Genomic DNA, 2,456 nt, shown 5'->3' with positions numbered 1-2,456 from the left:
TTAAATTTGCTGGGTCATACTTAACAAACAGGATTGTATGCCCGACTTTGAAATTGCTTAATTGAAGAACTGAAATTATATTGGTTTCGCTCTGATGACATTCTGTAATTTGTGTCTGCAATGTCCATTACATTACCTGAAAGCCCAAAATATTTAAATTATTTTACATTCTTTAACTTATTCTAACTTGAAAAATTAGGGTGTGGAATTTTCCCTTTATCACCAAGTTCCTTTTTACAAATCCAGACTTGATATCATGAAAATATCAGAAATAAAAGAATATAGACAGATAAAACCCATCATTTTTTGCATTTAATAATCTCATGTATCTTCTTATTCTCTTGTAGTATCTTTTCCACGATTACCTCCTCACAACTAAGACTACACCCCCTACCTTACCTGTTACTTTTATTTTCATGCTATAACTTGGTTGGTCTTATTATGTTAAACATCAAATTTAAATATTTATTTTCATTTTTATTTTTTCAGGGGAGAGTGTGAACGCAGTCCCCCACTACCACAAATTATACAGTTGAGTTTCTCACATTCGGGGAAATCGCATAGGTCAGCTCATCTGGAGTGCAATGGATACGCCTCACCCTGGGAAAACCACCTCTGTGATCATGGCATCTACCCTGTAAGGTAAGTATTTAAATGTTTATTTTTAATAGAAGCTTAAAGGCATATACTTTAACATTTTTTTTTTTTTGTACCAGGGATCGAACTCAGGTCCTTGAGCTTGCAAAGCAGGAGGTAGAACCACTGAGCTAAATCTCTGGCCCTTTAAAGGTATATACTTTCATCGTAAAATAGACATTTAGAAAAACGTATTGTAAAATCATTCCGAAGCATCCATTTTTCCTGTTTGGCTGCTAATGGGCACCTTTTCTAATTTGTGTCATGCATGTAAACATCCATAACCTTTACTGCCTGGACCTATTTGGCCTATCCATGTCAGCCATTGCTGTCATTTATTGAAGAGCAAAGACCTCAGAGGACCATAGACAAGGCATTTGGAAGATGACTGAATTGTGGGTCTACCTGGTTGACTTGCTTTTAGGAGGTGGGGTGGATAGGAAGAGGTGGGTCACTGGGGCATAGCCTGTAATGATTTATCCCCTACCAGGCTCCTCCCTGCTCCCTCTGCTTTCTGGTTTCCATGTGAGCATCTTTTTCCCAGATGCTATTTCTACCTTAAAGCCTGCTGTCCATGGACTGCAACCATGATCCAAAATAAACATTTCCTCCTTTAAGGTGTTGATATGAGGTATTGTGTCTCAAGCAGGAGAAAGTGAAGTAACAAAGACAGCCATGACAAACAGTCTTGCAGAGTTTGCAATATTCCTCTGTTTGTTTGTTTGTTTTTTAACCATGTGGAATATAGTGTATCATATTCTAGGGAGTTGATATAAGTAAAACATTCTTTTCTTTCAAAGGTTAATACAACATGGCTAAGATGGGAATGCCAATACACACGTGTAATCCCAGCACTCCGGAGGTTGATTCAGGAGGACCACCGCAAGTTGGAGCCAGACTGGAGAGCAAAGTGAGTTCAATGCCAATCTGAATTATAAAGTGAGACCCTGTCTCAAAAAAATAAAACTAAAACATGCTTATCTTTATCATCAAGCAGGGAAGGCATCTATATATGATCAAAATAAAAATAAGAGAGAATGGACTAGATACTAGTTTTGTACACATGATGTACTTTGAGAGCTCACAGGAACAAATGTGTATTTCTGTACAATTCAGAATATAATTTAAGTCTACGTCTGAAATTCAGTCTTACTTTCCTTCACCTCATCATTTTTTCATCAATTTTCCTGCATAAACATGTATATTTTCCTCCTCGAATATATTTTATAACTCTTATACCCTACCTCCTGGCTTTTCTGCTGTTGCATAACTAGAGAAATGTCCCTGACTTAAGGTAGTAGAAGAAACTGTGGGAGTTGATTGCAGACCAAACAGAAATTATATTTTTTAATTTCCAAATTTTAGTTGCACTAAAATACACATAACGTAAAATGTATCCCTATGACCATTCATATAATACAGTTTAGTAGTACTATGTGTTTTTATCATTTTGAGCAAAATTACAATCATATATCACTAGAACTCTTCATCTTGTAAAAGTCAAAGTCTAGGACCAGGGATGTAGTAGCTCAGTGGTGTTGCCCCTACCTGGCAAACACAAAGTCATGAATTTGATCCCAGGTACGAGAAAAAACAAGTCAAAATATATCACCATTAAAAATTAACTTCCCATTCCCCTTTTTCCAGGCCCTAAAAATTACCATTCAACTGTTTGTCTCTATGATTTGATCACTTTAAGTTATCTCACAAAAGTGAAATCATAAAACAGTTGTCTCTTTATGTTTCACTTATATCAAGGCTCACCTCTGTTGTAACATCAGTTGAAATTTCCGTTTTTAAAGATTGAATAATGTGCGTAT

The 2,456-nt window shown here is 36.1% G+C and overlaps 1 non-coding gene across 1 annotated transcript; it reads right to left on the bottom strand.

Annotated features, from left to right (window-relative positions):
* Positions 1 to 486: 486 nt before the first annotated feature.
* On the bottom strand, positions 487 to 650 carry LOC117283727. The gene has a single exon (XR_004514756.1). It is a non-coding gene; the product is annotated as a U1 spliceosomal RNA (small nuclear RNA).
* Between the last annotated feature and the right edge of the window lie 1,806 nt (positions 651 to 2,456).

Source organism: Fukomys damarensis, unplaced genomic scaffold (assembly GCF_012274545.1).
Source record: "Fukomys damarensis isolate Sample0158 unplaced genomic scaffold, DMR_v1.0_HiC HiC_scaffold_29, whole genome shotgun sequence".
NCBI classification, from domain to species: Eukaryota; Metazoa; Chordata; class Mammalia; order Rodentia; family Bathyergidae; genus Fukomys; species Fukomys damarensis.
Note: the sequence above shows the minus strand (reverse complement) of the source record. Positions and strands in the feature narration are given on the sequence as shown.